This window comes from Camelus dromedarius, chromosome 4 (assembly GCF_036321535.1).
Source record: "Camelus dromedarius isolate mCamDro1 chromosome 4, mCamDro1.pat, whole genome shotgun sequence".
NCBI classification, from domain to species: domain Eukaryota; kingdom Metazoa; phylum Chordata; class Mammalia; order Artiodactyla; family Camelidae; genus Camelus; species Camelus dromedarius.
Window position 1 is genome coordinate 12,810,924 of NC_087439.1, and position 18,387 is coordinate 12,829,310.

Genomic DNA, 18,387 nt, shown 5'->3' on the forward strand with positions numbered 1-18,387 from the left:
GAGCAGGAGCTGAACGAAACCGTATGTGTATGGCTCTCGTTCAGAGTTTGTGGTCTCAGAGGCCCAATGACTCCACTTCTGAGCTGTCTCAGTGGGTGTCAGGTAAGCATGCTTGATGCTGGGACAGCTCACCCCGCCCCCAGCAGCGGAGCACAACCTGCTCAGTCACTGGCCATCGGGTTTTGTCCGAAGGCAGCCACTGTGAAACAGAAGAGCGTATTCAGGGTGATGTGGAGCAGTCACTGTGCAGAGGAAATGGTGCTTGTAGAGAGGGACAGAGGTAGTTGCTGAGAAGGGAGGATGGAGAGCCAGGCAGGGACTGGACTGTGACAAGCCTTGATTACTAACGTCAAGATTTTAAACTATTCCAAAAACCACGGGGCTCCACTGGGGAAGTAAGAGCGGAACCTCAAAGGCGTTTGCATTTGCAATGTAGTAAGGGCACTCTGGCACCAGTGTGGACATGGATGGAAGGGGAAGACCATGGGTGGGAGCACCGGGGTGGCATCTTCTAAGGCAGGACGTGGGACTGCAGGCTGTGCCCACCGGGGAGTGCAGAGCGTTAGAAACAGTGAGGAGCAGGAGAGGGCACAGGGCGGGGTCTGGGACGACCACCCGGTTTCCAGCTCTGTTGGCCATGTGGATGGTGGTGCCTTCATTGAGCTGCACGCACAGGGAAAGAAGCCAGTGCTGCCTGAGGGCTGAAAAGCTCTGTTTGGCCGTGAGCCTGAGTTGCTGAAAGGACATCTCAATGGAGAATTCCTACAGGCAGTTTGACATTTAAGTCTGGGTTGGGAGAGAGATCTGGCAATTGCTTAGATTTGTCTCCTCTCCATTTTTTGGCCACTCACTGTTATTTATTTTTCTGAGAATGCTCTTTTCTTTCTCCCCTGTCTGCATCCTCTCCCACCTCCTCAAAACTGCCTTTCCCTTCCAGTGGAGACTGCTCCACCCAAGATCTCATGCTCCTAGGATGCTGTTTCTCAGCTAATGGACCCTTAGTGACTATAATCACCTGCTTGCTGAAACAGTACACATTTGAAGGTAATAAGTTAGCATTTCTAGCCTCTGATGGATGCCAAGTCCACTAGCTACAATCACAAACAATGAAAAGATAGAGTAAATGTCTCTTTCCTCTTTTGATTACAAGAATAATGATCAATTATGCAGGTGTTCATTTTATCAGCATATCAGCAGGCCTCCTGAGTAGAAATTCTTAAACTGCATCCTTTCAAAACATCAATGGCAGATTGTTGCCCCTTGTCGCTCACAAATGCTGACTGTTTCTTGTCTAATGGAATTAATTAATCCTGTCCCTTCCTTTCCATATGGATGTCTACACATCTCCAGGCGAGTGCCCTGGTAAGGAACCCACTTGTTGCGAAGAAAGTGCAAACCCCTTCCATGTGTCTTCTTGAACATTGTAGAACAAGCTTTGTGGCATAAATCACCCCAAATTCATCAAAGCTGGCGTATTATCAAAGAAGAAGAGAGACTTCTAATGCAGTGAGCGAATCTTTGTAAATTCAGTAGCTCCTTTGAAAAAACCCTGACATTTCCCGCTGCCACAGAAACCATCTTTTTCAAGTGGATTGCAAATATAAACAGGGCCCTCTGGCTTTACGTTTATAACATATGTGTCTTCTCTTTTAAATATGGAAAAGTATGCCTCATTTCTCTCGGAGGTGTCTCGTCTGTTGATCTTAATCTCATTCTGTCTGACTGTTGTCATTGGGAAAACTGAAGTTAGTCTTTCTGGGTTAAGAGATAAGCCATCCACGGAACTGAAAGTGACCAATATTCATTTTAATGTAGTCAGAGGTTTTGTGTTCCCCAGAGCAGATGAATCACGGAAAAGAAATTTAAAAAAAGTCTCCCCCAGCATGGCTAAAACAGGGTCGTAGATCTGTGCAGAATTGCTCACAGAACTCCGGCGACATGAAGGCTGTGGCTGTTTTGAGATGTTTCATCTGTTAATGACAATTCACTTTGTGGGGAGAATCCAGGATTTCATTAGGGCAGACGAGGGCCGCCTTCAGTGGATGTTTGCCCTTGGCATATCCTTCTCAGATTTTGACTGGCAGTCCCGTGGAACAGGGTATCTGAGAGTCTGAATCGAGGATGAGAGCAGGGTGGCTGGGAGTCGCTCTTGCCGTCAGCTACACCTGCCAAACACCGACAGGGGGAGGGAGGCATTCTGGGAGACCTGGGGCTTGGAAGCTTTCTTTGCTAAGCTTGAGTTAAAGCGTAACTGATTTTGCACATTTAAAATGCACCCCAGGAAAAGGTCTCCTTCAAAAAGCTGCCTGTTTATTCTTGCTTAGGCTAAATGTTCCTCTTTTGCGTTCCATCTTGTCATTCAAAGAACACTGAAATGATCTGTTTTTGTTTCTGTCTCACCCACCAAATCCCACCCACCACACTTTTAAAGGGCAGGGACAGGACCTGATTCATTCTTATGCCACAGTGTCCAGTCCAGTGCCCCTCACATAGTAGGTCCTCACTAATATCTTTCAAACAGAGCTGAAATGAGTTGAAAGCCATATCCTATTACTAGGAGCGAGCGTCTCCAGGGTGGGTACCATTTTTCATTTATCTTTGGAATAATAATGAAGATAAGAGTTTATATTTCTTGAGAAAAAATATGAAAATGAGTATATGTATGTATATGCATGACTGAGACATTGTGCTGTGCACCAGAAACTGACACATTGTAACTGATGGTGCTTCAGTTAAAAAGAAGAAGAAAGAAATGATAAATAATAAAAAAAAGATAACATTTCTTGGCTATTTGCATACATTATAATTTCTAATTGCCTTCTTAATTCTGTAAGATATCTTCTGTTATTGTCTCCATTCTTCAGATAGCAAAACTGAGTCAGGAAGGTAATTTCTTTGAGCTTGTGCAGCTAGAAAGTGGCAGATCTGGGACTGGGACACATACTTTGTTAATTCCAGAGCATGTGGCCAGTGCCATGACGTTCTACTGCCTCCAAGCCTAAGCAAATCCCTTGTCTAGAGAAGATATTAGCAAATGTTTATCGAATGAATGAATCTCCTAGGAACTCGAGCAGCTCAAAGTTGTCATGTGCCTGGCTTGTTTTTTAGAAGCAGTCCATGCCTTGTTTCTCAAGGTGCTGCTGGTTGATATTTAAGAAATTGATCTCATGATCAATCGTGAGGGCTGGCACAAGTATTTTGGTTCTTGTCCTTCCAGGCACACAGCATAATTCACTTTCCTGTCACTTCCTGTTAGTCGTGGACATGTGACTTGCCTTAGCCCATGAAATATGAGCAGAAGTGATCCATGTCGCTTCTAGGCAGAAGCTTTGAGGACCAAGGTGTGCTTCACCATGTACTCTTTCCCCTGCTGGGCTGAACGTGGCCGTAAAGGCCAGGATGGTACTGTTCTCAGCTTGGGTCCCTGAGTGACCTCAATAAGAGTTCTTTGATAACCCATGTTGGTTTTGCAGAGTGTCAGGGAGAAATAAACCGTTTTTTGCTGTTAGCCAGTGACAGTGGGTTGTGCTTGTAACTATTGCATAACCTCACCTATCTTGACTGAAACCCATAGGGCATATCAAATTATTGCTTTTCTCTCCTTTAAACCATCTGGACATCACTGGCAGTGATGGTCACAGTACAAGAGGTCTTTGGAAGAGCCCTGGAAATTCAACAAATATTAAATGATTTCTCCTACCAGCTCCTTTTAGACTTTGAAGGCTAAAAGTTCTGTCTTAACTTGGAAACTCTTGATGGTACCTACTGGATAGAACACTTTTTTTTTTTTATTGAAGTGTAGTAGGTTTACAATGTTGTGTTAATTTCTGGTGTACAGCAAAGTGATTCAGTTAAATATATGTATGTGTATATATATATACTTTTTTATATTCTTTTTCATTATAGGTTATTATAAGCTATTGAATATAGTTCTGTGTGCTATACAGTAGGACCTTGCTGTTTATCTATTTTATATATAGTAGTTTGTATCCTCTAATCCCAGACTCCCATTTTATCCCTCACTTCCCCACTTTTCTCCCCTTTCTCCCCTGGTAACAGTAAGTTTGTTCTCCATGTCTGTGAGTCTGTTTCTGTTTTGTAAGTAAGTTATTTGTGTCATTTTTTTAGATTCCACATGTAAGTGATATCACATGGTATATTTATTTCTCTTTCTGGCTTACTTCACTTAGAATGATGATTTCCAGGTCCATCTATGTCACTGCAGATGGCATTATTTTATTCTTTTTTATGGCCGAGTAGTATTCCATTGTAGATATATACCACAACTTCTTCATCCAGTCCTCTGTCGACGGACATTTAGGTTACTTCCATGTCTTGCCTGTTGTATATAGTGCTGCTATGAACATTGGGGTGCATGTATCCTTTTGAATGAGAATTTTCTCCAGATATATGACCAGGAGTGGGATTGCTGGATCATATGGTAACTCTATTTTTAGTTTTTTAAGGAAGATATAACTCTTTCTGAGAGTTTTGTTAGTATGATTGCTTTTCTGGATTTGGCTATTTCTTAGGTCGGGTCCCCCAGAAACAGACCCAGAAATGGGAATTCCTGTACAAGCGTTTTATTCAGTAAGGCTTCCCAGGGAGATGAGGGAGAGAGTGGGGGAGTAGGACAAGGAAAGGGAGGAAGCTAAGGGAGCATGTGGTCTCAGGCTGGAGTCTTCAGCAAGATTTCCAGGGAAAGGTGAGTTACACCTTAGTGTTGTCTCACTGGGAGCAGAGGAGTTTGGCTTCCCTGCTTCCTTACTTAACAGCTTTCAAGAAGGCAGGATAATAAACCTTGGGAGCTGGCCTCCTAGGAGGCCAAGAGCATTCTCAAAGAAGATACACTAATGGAGGGAGGGAGGGTATGCACAGAAAGAATTAATTTGGGGACATTTCTTAGCTTTGGCCTCTTTTAACCTCTCTTTGCTTAGACATCTGCCAGGGGGAAATCAAAGATTGGCCTCCCCATTTATGTGTGACAGTGACAGACAGGGAGACATGGAGGCACAAAATGACCTTCCACTCATCAGGAAGGCAGTCACAATGAAAGATGATGCTATGATATTGGCACTTGCGACTTCTGAGTCCGGTGTCAGGGAATTGTCCACCTGCTTCCGGGCACTCTTGGCATGAGAGTTATATCAAACTCTAAGTGGCCTCTCCTTAAATAAAATCTGACATGCAGATGGCTAAATGCTCACAAAGACAAATTAGGGTATGTCTAGTCACATTACAAAAGCCTTGACTGAAGCTGAAAGGTTAAATGCCAGCATTCTTGGAAACAGTTTCCAAGGTACCAAAAATAAGAATCTTCCTCCGTAAACTGATTGAAAAAAAAAAAAGGTTTACTAGAAGAGGTTGGAGGTTTTCTTTCTTTTTTTTTAGGTTTTTAACAAGGAGGTATGTGGGGGCATGGGAGTGTATCTCAAATGGGATGGGAAGGGAATGACCTTACAAGGTCGCTCCTATGCTAAGATGACACCACAACAACAATGAGATTCCACGTAAGTGTGATCAGAACCATTTATGCCCAACACCAGGCGATACACGAACATATGGCAGGAACACAGACCCTGCTGAATGTATAGATTGCATCGTTATGCTTGTGTGATGTCTGTTTTATACATCTGTCACAAGGAAAGAATGAAGCTTGTGATTATCTTTATTTCAGTCTGGCAAATAAATGTGTAGAAGCTGGAGAAAAGACAGACATCGTATTTACCAGAAACTCATAAAACTACCAGAAGCTGTAAGTAAATGTGTGAGAATCAGTTTCTGAGTGCTTGGGAGTGCTATCAGCATTTCCGTTGTAACTGCAAATAACGTGAGATTTGAAGACAAATACCAAGTATGTTCCTGTTTGGAAATGTTTTAAACTTCAGTCTTTATCAATAAATCTAAATCTCTTTGTTCCACAAAAAAGCTCTGACATTTTATTTTTCAAAATGTTGTGTTTTCCTTTGGGCAGACGACTCTCTTGCTCCCTTACCCCTTTCTATAACAAACCATCAGACAAACAAACCCAAATCACCGCAAGCCTGTAGGGTTCATGGTGCTGTGCGGGCTCTGACTCAAAAGTTGTCTGAACTTCTTAGCAGAATCATTTTCAACATGTTTTGTTTTACTGTCCAGCTATTATGTTTAGAAATGCTTTTTTTTTTTTTTTTGAGAAAGGGGAGGAGCAGAAATCAAGCACACTTTTCATTATAATTTTTTTTTTAACCAGTCAGGGCAGACGGCTGTGCCACTGGCTTTTATTTTCTTGCAGTTCTTGGAGTCCCCATTTCTTTGTGGAGTCTTGCTGGGTGCCTCTAGGTCACCTGCTGCAGGGGGACCAGGGGGACCATGCCTCTTACCTCTCCACGTGGAAGGTGCGTGAACACCATGATCTGTGGCAGGTGGGATTAGCAAGATGTACAACATGAAGGCTCATGGGGACAGGTCAACGTGGGTGTGGTGGTTTAAAAGTATGTGCACAAGTTCTAATTCTCCTCTTTTCAAGAGGTAGAGCCTCGTCTCCACCATCCTCCCCTACGCCCTTTCCTGAATGTGGGCTCGACTTGCTGACTTGCTTGTAAAGAATAGAATAAGTCAAGAGTCATGATGGCTCTGATTCCAGAGTCTAGACTCCAGAGACTGGATCATGAAACGTCTTGTGGCTTTTCCCTTGCTCTCTCTGTCTCTGCCTCTGCCTGCCTGTCTGTCTGTCTGTCTGTCTGTCTGTCTGTCTCTGTCTTTCAGATTTGTTCACTCTGGGGTCTGCCAGCTGACACACGTCATGAGGACACTAAAGCTAGCCTTCAGAGAGGGGTCCGTTGCCAAGAGCCATGGGAATGACTCATTTTGGAAGTGGCTTCTCCAGCTTCACCAAGCCCTCAGATGACCTCAGCCCTCGCTGACAACTTCCCAGCAACCTCCTTAGAGACTCTGAGCCAGAACTACCTCTCTAAGCTGCTCCCAAATTTCTGACTCCTAGACACTGTGGCATGAGAAATGCTCACCGTTTTTGGCTGCTAAGTTTTGGGGGGAATCTTTCATGAAGCCATGGATATCTCACACGGTGAGTGTCCAAGTGTTCAAGGAGTCAAGAGAAGCCTGGTGCACGTGTGTTTCCTTTCGTTTGGCCATCAGATACGGAGAATTTCTCACCGGGAGGGTCAGCAGAGCGCACTTGCATCGGGAGGCAGGAGATTGGATTTTTAGCAGAAGGAGCGAATATGCACAGTATTGGATCCTTTTCACTCGTCCCTACAGAGTCACTTTCCTCCAGTGTCACCTTGCTCTGCGTGGAAGGCTGACGTCTGTGACCTGCCTTGATTGGGCCTCCTGGTTCTCTGGTTGCTGTTGGATTTGGCCAGCAAGCCAAACCAGCTGGAAACCCGAGGGTTGGGAGGGAGAGAGGCCAGGAAATTTACCCCCTGGCTCCCTCCCTGCTGGTCCATGGGATGGCGGTGGCTGGATCCTTCCGCCGGAGGCCAGAACGCCCGCTGGCAGCTTCCACAGCCAAGTCAGGCCCGTGCATCTCTCTGCGCTCCCTCTACTTGCCCCTTCAGGTCTAGGAGTGATAAGGGCTCCCCGCTATTGCTGGCCTTGGAGGACTTCATCATCTCTTCAGGGTTTCCCTGAACTCTGGTCACACCTCTGAAAAGAATTCTCAAGTAGTCCTTTTGAGTATGTCGTCTGTTTCTTGGGGGGACTCTGACTGAGCCCATAAGCTGGGTTTTCCTCGGTGTTCTCTGGTGCACATGTACCGTGGAGTGGAGAGAACTGTGTTGGCCTTGAGGCTTGCAAATTACTCCTCCTCCTCTTACTATTGCCACTTCGGCTTCTTTATCTTCTTCTTTTCCTGCTTATTCTTCTGTCTTCTTTTAGCATGGGAAACCTCTTTCTGAATGACATTTTGGGCTGAATTCCAAAATATAAAACATGCATAAAATTATAAAGGAAGATGGGCTCGGATTGGAGTGGAGAAGGGGGTCAGGGGTCCCGGCGTCCTGGGGTCCCACTCATAGGGCCCTGTCTCCATCTTCTCCTTGGTGGGATCCCTTGAGGCATATCTGAGCAATCACAGTGTTGTGTGGAATCCAGGTTGGAAACCAGAGTATTAGCAGAGCTGGAAGTGCTGCGGTGGAGGAAGTTGGAATTCTCAGATCCAGTTTGACTCTGTGGAGCTCCCTCCTCTGCCCTCTACTGTTCCCTGCTATCGACCCTCTCAGATTTCAAACTCTGAGCTTCTCCTCCTTAAACACATCCTCTTCACTGGATCACAATACCTGTTCTTTATTTGAGCAGTTATTTTGTGCCAGGCACGATGCTAAGATCTAGGGCCAATCCTACCACAGAGATACTTTTATTCCCATTTTATGAATGAAGAATTGGGGCTCAGATGAGTTAAATTATATTCCAAAAGTAATCCAACTAGTACACGGAAGACCTAGGGTTCAGATTTATGCCTGCCTGACCATGAAAGCTCATGACTTTAACCACCGCCAACTGGCACGCCATCTTCCTTTTGTCTCTGTATCTGATTTTATCCTCATCGTAACCCTGAGCCTTCAATTTTTCCCCTTCTTTTTCCTTCTTTGTTTGGGTTCTCTTATCCTTTGTCTGTGCCTTTACAGGCACTCAAGTTTTTCTTATTCCCTTACTCTTCCGTTTTGCCTGCTTCGAGCATCCCTAAGCACACACAACCCCTCAGTGTCTGCATCCTGTTTCTAGTATTATTGTGGGTGTGCGTTCTGGTGTAAAACTGAGATGAGACGGTCTGTCTTATAAGTATCCATGCCCTCCTTCTCAGCTGGGGACTCCATTCAGCAGGAAACTCCTTTTAGTTCCATATACAAGCCCTCATCTCATCAGTTCCTCATTCTTTTCTCTCAGTGTATAATCTTACTTTCTGCTTTGCTGAGAAGACAAGTCTTTCAAGGTGAACCCTATCAAATAATTAAATTCCTCACCCTCGTGTTTGTTAGGAAACACCCTTGCAAGTGGGAGCAGCTCAAACAGAATAAGGTCTATTTTCTCTTATGTATAGTTAGGAAGTGGGAGGGTCAGGGCCCTATGTTCATGATCCGCAGGAATCCAGATGCCTTCCAACTCAGCAATCTCCTGTACCTTGGGTGTGGCCTCTATCCTCAGGATCCACAATGGCTGCTTGAGATCCAACCATCACATTCATATTCCCAGAAGGAGGATGAGGAAAAGAAAGAAAACAGGCATATCCTTCTGTTTAAGGACTCACCCCAGAAATCACATTCAACACATCATGTTACAATTTACTCAGGAGTTAGTCCTCTGATTCTCATTAGTCTGAAGAATACAGTCTTCTCTAGATGGCCATTTTTCCAGCTAAAATGTCAGAGTTTCTTTTTCCAAGGAAAAAAGGCAGAGCAATATCACTTCATGATATTTCTGTCCTGTCATCATTCTCTGCTTTATTCTTCTACCTGAGAAAACTGAGCCCCCTTCCTTTCCAAGGTGATCGCTTCTGTACGTGCCTGTGATCCCACCCACTTCATAACTATTTGAAACTGTCTACTTGTTTTCAGAATTATGTTAATTGTGTTTATTTCTCTTTGTATTTCTGACAGTCAACATTTTTCCTGCTTCTACCATTGATCACATTTGACTTTTTTGGAAGCTGAAGTTATCCCACAGAGGTTTAGTCATTATGTTCAACAAATTAACATAAAATGACTTTTCTGCCTGTCTGCTACCCTTTTGGGTCTTTTGAACTTGCTTTAATTAGAAAATGTGACTGTGTATATATATATATAAATATATATGCATATATAAGTGTGATATATATGTACATATATATGTGAGCATTATGCTCATTTTCATACCATTTTAGATGTTTTATTAATGTTTCCATTTTAAAGTTGATATGCTGATTATCAATCCATGATTGGTCTCAGGAAATAGTAAGCCTGCTCTGTCATTCTGGTGGGGCTATTCAGATCTAAGAGATTGTCTGTAATCTTTTTCCAGAGAGGATGCCTTGGAGGTAAATTTCTATTTCAAGATAAAATGTTGTCTGGTCTCAAGATCTGTGCCCCGGTCTGAATTTATAAAGGTGACTGAGTGATGACACAGAGAAGCCAATGAAACTGAAAACTGAAAGGAGAGTTACTGTTACTTATTTTTCTTGAGATAAAGGGGGCACAGCACACCATGTGGGGCTACGTGGGCAAGTGCCAGCTTCGATCAGGAGGTAGAAACAGGAGTGATGGGAAAGTCCAGCCCACAGCCTTACTTTGGGGCTTCCATGGGAAAGGAAAGGCTGGGCAGGACAAACTAGCTATTTTAAGATTAGCTAGTTTGAATAATTTGGGGGGCTTTGGGGCGTAGGGGCTGTCCCTCACTGCCTAGTCCCTGGCCCTGGGTGATTAGGGCAGAGGAATATTATCTCCTTCCAGGAACAAACCGGACAGAGGAGGTGGTTTGGAGTGTGGGCTCTGGACTGGGTCTTTTACATATGGAAGACTTGTTCCTGCCGGAGCCCTTTGTTACCTTAAGGAATCTGCTAGCCCTGCTGGGGGCAGTCTCTCCCTGGCCAGCAAGGTATTAAAGATGTTGAAACACCATAAGGAACAGGAAAAAAAAAAGATGAATCCAGCCCACCATCACTTTCTTGGTTCTCGACTTGTTATGTCACCACCCCATCTCTGCTGCCAGATTATGGGCTCTCCCAACATTCAGACCTAAGTAAGCCCTGATCGTCTCTTAACGGATTTTCAATCTGGTGCTGCCCACGTGAACTTTAAGGGCCTTCATCAGCGCCTCTGACAGGACAGAGGTGTGGTCTTGGCCACATTCGTGTTTCTCTCTGTATCTCTGCTTCTTTATCTAAACAATGGGAAGAGGTGGGGGTGGAAGGCTTCCTTTTTCCTCTAATCTGTGCCTTTCATCTCAGACTCTGTAACTAGCTCCTGCAAGGGGGCCTCTTTCTGAGATAAGGTGCAGGGGACGTTCTCCATCACCAAAGCGTTTACCTTGGAGAGCAGAGACAAGGTGATGGAATGGCTCTGGGTCATACAGGAAAGGAAGGAGTAAGAACAGACTTCAGGACTCTCTGCCATCCAGTCGAATATACAGCACTCTGATTCTGCTTGTGCATTAATCCTTCTGGTGATTAATTTTAGAGCCTGCAATATTAACACCTGCTATTTCCCAACACAAGTCATCAGTTGCAGCCTGACAGGTCTTTGTTAATTGTCTTGCTTATTTCTGCCAGTGCGCTTTCCCGCATCCTGCCTCCTCTGCCTTGCCTGCCCTCCCCACTTCTTTCCTTTGTCGACTGAAATAAAACGTACAACCTGTAAGTTGAGAGCTATGTTTTATTCGGTGGACTTTCTGAAGACTTGAGCCCAGGAGGCAGCTTCTCAGATTGCTCTAAGAGACAGTTCCAAAAGTGGCAAAGGAAGATCCAGGATATATAAGAGTTTGCCACAAATACCAGGTAGTGGGAGCATCAGAAGACTACTGTTAACATTGAAATATTACTGTTAATTAAAGAAAGCCAGGTATCTCAAGGAATTCAGTGCTTTTACAAAGCTCTGGGCTCACTGGAATCGTTCCTTTGCGATGCACCCAGCTGTCTGGGGCCAGTGTCCTGTTCTTCCACACCCTGAGTTCCCTCAGGGCGCATGGTTGGGGGTGGCTGCAGAGGCCGGGCTGCCTGCTCACCTGTATCCTGAGTTCCCTCTGCTCACTGTCGGGGGTGGCGGTAGCAGATGATGACATGATGGCCACAGCAGTCTTTGCTTACTGACTTGGCTGGCAATATTCTTCATTCATACCTTTTATGTTTAATCTGCAAGGCCTAGAGTCTTCACTTCTGACTTTGTTTTCTGATTTTTCTGGCCTGCCTTGAGCTCTAGTTTTGGGCTTAGGGTCAGCACCTAATAAGAACCCCTTACCTAATGTTAATGGTTACACATGTATTAGCTGTTGAAATTGGTCTCTAAGCTTTGAGTGGTCAGAGGCCACTTCATGGATACCCTGTCAATGTTGGATGTTTGTGGCCCCAGTTTAGGTAGCACCTTTTCTCCATAGATCTCCCAATGGCATGATGTTCTTGCTCCTGCCCCAGGTGAGAAACAGGTCTTGTAAATGCCCCGATGCTTCAAAATTCAGTGCTTACACCCACACAGTCCCCTATATTTGCACACTCCCTCTCATACAGGAAAGATCTGGCACAAGAGGAGGGCCACGTCCCAGGTCCCAGGCAAGTCCCTGGGATGCGCCCCACCAAGTGAGGGTCCTTGGCTTCTCACAGGAAAGAATTCAAGAGCGAGCCACAGTAGAGTGAAGGTAGATTTATTCAGGGAGATGCACACTCCGTAGGACAGAGTGCGGGCTGTCTCAGAGGCCAGAGAGGCCACGAGGTGTGGGGGTATTTAGTTTAAGGTAAAAGTAGATACACACTCCATAGATGGAGTGAGGCCCATCTCAGAAGGCAAGAGAGAGCAACCATGAGATACTGAGGTTGTTAGTTTTTATGGGCTTGGTAACTACACATGTTTGCAAGTAGGAGGATTATTCCAACTACTTTGGGGAAGGGGCTGGGATTCCGAGGAGCTGGGCCACCGCCCACTTTTTGACCTTTTATGGCCAGCCTCGGAGCTGTCATGGCGCCTGGGGGTGGGTGCCATTCACCATGCTAATATATTACAATGAGCATATAATGAAGCTCAAGGTCTACTGGGAGTCAGATCTCTCACCATCTTGGGCATCAAGGTCTATTGAGGGTTGAATCTTCCTCCATCTTGCTGCTAATTGCTGTGTCCTTCTTTTAATGGTTGTGCCCTGCCCTGTGTCTCACATCCATTCTGCTACTATTTTACTGGCCTCCCTATGATATTACTACTTTAAAACTCAGTCAATTCTATAAGCTTTGGTTTACTGACTCTCCCTAGGCTGTGAGCCCCTTGAGGGAGGTGACTTGCAGAGCTTGGCACACAATAGGTGCTTAAGAAACTGCTCTTAGCATAATTGAGGAAGCGGCCCAGCTGGCTTTTCACATCTTCTTCTCTCTCCTCCACCCAGGACTCAGCACCTTTTATTTTGAAGGCTGGTATTTTACCAGCACAGAGAGGGACAGAGCATGCGGTGAATTCTGACTTCTATTTGACCCTCGTAGAGACAATCTGAATATTTTCCCTGTGGGTGCTTGAGGGAACCAAATTAGCCCCATGCTTGTCAGATTCCTTCCTCTCTCTGTGCTGCAGATGAAAGTACGAGAAGTGAAAGCGGGAACTCTCTTAACCTTTCCAAGTCTTCAAATAATGATTTTCCAGACAGATAAGACTAAATTGGTATTGGATCTCTGCTCGGGAGCAGGAAGGATGGCTGTTTACAGGCTGCATGTGTCCTGCTCACAGCTTCATTGCCTTCTCCGCTCCCTGGTGGAGGAAATTAAAACTCTGATGGTCAGATTAGGTGGTTCTTAGCCTCTGCCCCGCGCCTGCTGCCGCAGATGTGAGAATTAGGCTTATCTCCCGGTTCAGATGAGGCGGTCGATGATTTGAACACTTGAAGAAATAACTGAGGTAATAAGATCCTTAAAGGGCTTGTGAGTTGTTAAAAAAAAAAATTCACAGCCAAAGCAAACAAACTGCAGTTCTCACCTTCTGCTTCCCATCACAGGGCAGAGGGCCACCTGCCTAGAGCGGAGTGGAGGGCACTGTCCTTACCGTCTATGTCACAGAACTGCCTTCCAGTCTCAACTACCTCTGTGAGTCACTCCTTGGAGTTCAGGCATCCATCTGAAATGGAGCTGCGTGTGAACCGGAAGTCTGCTGCTGACAGAAATTAACATGCCCTTCATCCAGGTGTTAAGCTGGGCTTGGGGGAGCAGGACCACGGGCCAGGTAAGTTTTCAAGAGGAAGGGAGGTTGGCAATAAGCCAGAGGTTAGGGGTTGTGGCTCAAGGCCCATTTTCATTGCATCCCACAGGGAAAGTAACTTCAGGACATTGGCTGATTTCCCGCAAGAGAATATCAGTGGTGGGGAGGAAAGGCCCTCAGACACACGTGCAGTTTATGTCTCAGTGTTGCCAAGACTAGCGATGGCCTCGTCAAAGCATCTTTATCAAGGGCTGTTAGTCAGTCTGCATTTAGTGGGTGCCTTGACTCTTGGAGGAATGAGAATCGGAAAGCCAGACAGTAGAGTTACTCCAGCAGACTTCATTCAGTTCCGTGGTGGGCATCGTTATCAAATCACTTTTTCTATACTTGCTCCTCTATGGTACTAAATCCCCGTATGGGATGGCTTTGAACCTCAGTCACACAACTCTGCACTATCTGGGATGAAGCATTGGGAGAAATGCGCCTGGATAGTCACTCCCCTAAGGTTTAGCAGAATTCAGCCTTTATTTATTTTTTTCATTCTCTGTAGCTAAACGATACAGAGCATCATTGCATCCAGCTCTCACAGCAGCGTGACTTTTCTTCAAAAACCAGTGGAGCAGGATAGGTTTTGTGCAGTTACACAAGTTAAGAATCTGAGAGTCACAGTGGACCACTGAATGACGCCTAAAGAAGACTATTCAAAAAATACTAATAAGATACTGAAATTTTTAGTTCCATCTTTTAGTCTTTTTCTGTCTCTTTGTCTCTGTCTCTCTCTCTCCTGTTTATAGAAGGTTGGGGGCTCTCTCGATAATACATGGTCACTTTCTCCTGTGAGCCTTTAATTTCACTAAAACATCTGTCCTTATTGGGCAAAATTAGGTCCAGAAAAGCATTTATTATTGTTCTTTGGTGTATTTAATGAAAGATGAAATAGTTACTTCTGTGGAGTTTATGATTCTTTTACAGTTCCTAAACTAAATATTATAAAATGGAATGACTCTTTTATCAAAAAGCTGACCAGTTCTGGCATGCAAAGTGTCCAGAGCACAGATGATCAAACTCCCCTTCTCTCTGTCCTGAGCTGACTTCACAGGGTTCCTTCTAGGCCACACTTACTCAGAGGCCATCGACAAGGCCTAGGATGAAGTCACATTGAGAAGACATGTCTGATGAGCTGAAAGGATCAAAGAAACTGTAACTTGGAAAGAAACGACTAAAGTGAGAAATACATTTGTTGTCTGGAGATATTTAAAGTGTTGTTCTGTTGCAAAGAAGCAGACTTTGTCCAGAACGTGGTCTGATGTCTAGAAGTTCAGGGCAGGGAGATCTGAGCTTACACAGAGGAACTATTCCATCAGAACTGGTGAGTAGTGAGGCTTCTGTCACTTGAAGTATTCAAGCAAAGGCTGGATGCTCACTTGTGAGAATGTTGTAGGTGAGAATAGGCTGGGTTATCCTGGATGCCTGAATCTTAGGTGAGGTTTTCCCCAAAATAATCCTCAGAAGAGCAAGAATTCTTTTATATCTTCCTTACACAGAAAATACAACAAATCTCTAGTGAAGACACATAAGTTTGGAAATATTTTAAGGACTTCAGCTGATGCTGTTTTGAAAGCATTAAGATTCAGATAATAGAATCAGTAAAAGATGAAGCAAAGGAATTTCTGAAAAAATTAGTAATGGTTTCTGGATATTTGACTTTGCAATTCAAAATATCGTGGTTGTTATAAATAAATAATTTAAAAATCCTGTGATGCAACAGGACAGTAAGAGGTTATTCTCTGGCAATGGCTGTTAATCTGGGGGTGACTTTTGCTTCTTGGGAGATATTTAGAAATTTCTGGAATCTTTTTTTTTTTTTTTTTAAGTATAGTAGCTTTTCAGTGGCTGAGCTCTTGGGAGGGGTCATTTTTGACCATCATGACTGATGGGGGTTTTGTGTGCTACTGCCACCTAGTGGATAGAGGCCGAGGAAGTCACCAAACCTCCTGCCAGGCACAGGACAGGCCAGAGAAAGAGAATGATCCTGTCCAAATGTCAGTAGTGCTACCGCTGAGAAACCTTGCTTTATGGAAATCAGGACTATCATCACAAGGGTGATAAACATCACCCCAGTGACAGCATCACTCGGATTCACAAAATGTTATATTTTAAGCAGCTATTATGGGAGTAAAGATGATGTGATTTGAAGAACCATGTTTTGTGTTATGTGGCTCCAAAAATGGGCTTTGGTGACAGCCGACATTCTGTTGTCAGCAATATGTGTGCAAAGTTCCAAGAAAGCTGTTTCATAAAATGTGTGAGCGAAGAAAGCAATATTTCCAAATCAATATGTTATTGTATATAACACGTGATTTAAAATATTTACTCGTAACTAATTTAATAAAATAAATGTTATAGTCACTTGGCAATGTAATTCACTCTAATGGTTGATATATTGAAGTGGGTCTGAAACAATATTTTGATCTTTTCACTGGGAAAAATGGCTGCACGCCTTGTATCCAGGCTAGCCTTGTATTTGGATGTGAACAGAAAATCTAATTCTAGGGTCCTAAGCTATATGAGTGTGTGTGTGTGTGTGTGTGTGTGTGTGTGTGTTTGGTCACGGCATACACTCTTTTTTGTCATGATGTGAAATTCCTTCAGTCTTTTGAATCTGGAAATAACTTCCAAAAGTTATCAAGTCTCTCCTACTTTTATTTGCTTTAAAAAATTACGCACTGTAAAATTCAGCACATTCTATGAGTTTTGCCAAATGCATACAATCGTGTAACTACTGCTGCAATCAAGATGCAAAACAGTCTATTGTCCTCCAAATTTCCTCATGCTCTCCGTTGTGATCGTCCCCTTTCCTCTGTGCTCCTGCTTTGTAAGTTTACTTTTACACACCTTACAAGTACAATGCTTATTTTCAAAATACACTCTTACGTGAAGACCCAGTATCTAAATCAGACCCTTGCAGATCTTCTCTTGGCAAAGTGGGACATGGAGTCCTGTGTTCACCTTCTCTGCCTTCCTCTGGCCCCAGCCAGGGCTCTGGGGATTTTTCTGGGAAACTAATGCTCTGCAGAACAGCCAACACCCCTGATTAAATTCTTCCCTTGATCAAATGTTAGGTGAACCCTTACAGTGAGCCAGGTCGGTAGCTGGGATGGAAAGAAGGATGAACCAGATGGAGTCTCTGCTTTTAGCAAACGTAGAGGCTAGCAGTCAGACATCTACAAACAAAACTGGAGCTTTGATAAGTGATAGAAAGGAAGACTACATGGTGCTACGGGAGGAAAAGTCTGTGAAGCTGAGGCAAGAATGATGTCCTCTCTGATGGAATTGTCCCTGCTCACCATTCACGTCCTGAGCAGAAGGAGCTTCATGGAAGATCTGAGGGGGAAGGTGCAACCATGAGAAAGCTGGTGTGGCCGGACAGGCAGGGAGTTCCTGGAGAAGTCATCAGGGGTTAGACTGAGCAGGTCACTGTGTGCATAAAAAGAAAGAAAGGAAGGAAAAAGGAAAGGAAGGAAGAGAAAGAAATGAAAGAAAGAAAGAAAGGAAGAAAGAAAGAAAGAAAAAGAAAGAAAGAAAGAAAGAAAGAAAGAAAGAAAGAAAGAAAGAAAAAAAGGAAAAAAGAAAGAAAAAGAAAGAAAGAAAGAAAGAAAAAGAAAGAAAAAAGGAAGGAAGAAAGAAAGAAAGAAGGCAACATTGAAAAAATAAACTTCATCTCAAGATTTGGGTTGAAGGTATTACATAGGAGAGTGACATGATCAGCTCTCCCAGTTACACTGGCTGCTGCTAGTAGAATGGATTGGAGTGTGGGATGGGCAAATATGGATATAGAGGGGGTAGTGACAAACTGTTTCAGCAGTAACAAGCAGGAGATGATAGTTAGCACAGGGAGGTGACGATGAAAATAAAGACAAGATAGTAGAAGATATGCATCGGAGATAAATGACCACCAGCTTGTTGCTGGGATGAGGGAGGCTGACCAGATGTCTGGTTTGGGGGCTGCAGGTACTGAAGTGGAGCGCTCTGGGGGTGGATCAGGTTTAGGAGGGGAATACCGAGTCTCCCTCTCAATGTGTTAGACTGAAGGGCATGGGAGACATCCAGAAGGAAATGCTAAAGAAAGAGACAGATACCAAGTTCTGGAGCTCTGGAGTTCACCTTCCAACCACTGTCCACTTATTTTTTTGAAAAAGCCCACCACGGCCTGGTCCCTGAGCGAGATGTTGGAATGTAAACACATCTGTGATGTGGTCCCCACCCCGGAAGCCCTGGAGAAGGAAACAGGTTACATTTGGATTAATGTTGTAAAAGAAATGTGTTCATGCAGCCACGGGGGCTCAGCGGAGGATGTGATTTCTCTTGCCTGAGAGAATCAGAGAAGTTGTTCCCAGCTTTGGTAGATGGAGGCCAGAAAGAACATCATTCTTGGGACAGAATGCAGTTATGTACAAAGTTTGCAAGGTATGCACATTGATGGTCCACGCGGGGGCTTTCAAGTAGTCTGATGCCGGCAGGTTGCAGAGCC

The 18,387-nt window shown here is 44.3% G+C and overlaps 1 long non-coding RNA gene across 17 annotated transcripts in view; it reads left to right on the forward strand.

Moving 5' to 3' along the window:
• The window catches only part of LOC105088470 (uncharacterized), a 104,068-nt gene that overhangs the window by 58,995 nt on the left and 26,686 nt on the right, over positions 1-18,387 (forward strand). For 13 of the 17 annotated variants that reach the window (XR_010380551.1, XR_010380552.1, XR_010380547.1 and 10 more), the window contains exon 2: positions 13,657-13,880. The exons of the other annotated variants lie outside the window; for them this stretch is intronic. This is a non-coding gene — a long non-coding RNA (uncharacterized LOC105088470). The remainder of the gene's footprint in view (positions 1-13,656; positions 13,881-18,387) is intronic. 17 annotated transcript variants of the gene reach the window in all.